Genomic DNA, 527 nt, shown 5'->3' with positions numbered 1-527 from the left:
TTTGGAACGCCGAGATTCTCCGAAAGGACCGTGATGTCCTCCGTGGTTCTTTTTTGGAAGTTTTTTTGTTGTTGTTGGAAACTTGCTTTCTTGGCGTAGGTTATCCTTTTTCGAGACCCATTCAAAGACGTCCACTCGCTCACCTGTTCTACGAGAAGAACATTCACTTCCCAAACACTTCCCAAATAAACCCACTCAGGATAAGAGTTAAAACATCCACGAGATGCTCTGAAGAGGTGCCGTGCTCTGCCGATTACCCTGTAACTGGTGAGGGTGGGGATGGAGCCCGTTTAAAACCATAAGACCGTGATGATGCTGCGAGAGTCTGTTGGGACCTATAGTATGAATGGGTTGCAGAGCTCGAAAAAGAGGAGGGGCAAATCCGTATTTGGAGAAGTGAAAGGTCCCCCTTTTTTATGGCGTTTTTGCAGTCTGACTATATTCAAAGAACATCGCTTACCAAATTAAAAAGTCATTTTTTTGACGTAGGGGTCTGATCTCAGACTTCTTGCAGTTAATGACTGTTT

This window comes from Scardinius erythrophthalmus (genome assembly GCF_964197995.2).
Source record: "Scardinius erythrophthalmus genome assembly, chromosome: 5".
Classification (NCBI taxonomy): Eukaryota; Metazoa; Chordata; class Actinopteri; order Cypriniformes; family Leuciscidae; genus Scardinius; species Scardinius erythrophthalmus.
The sequence above is the reverse complement of the archived record's forward strand: the minus strand, read 5'-3'. Positions refer to the sequence as shown.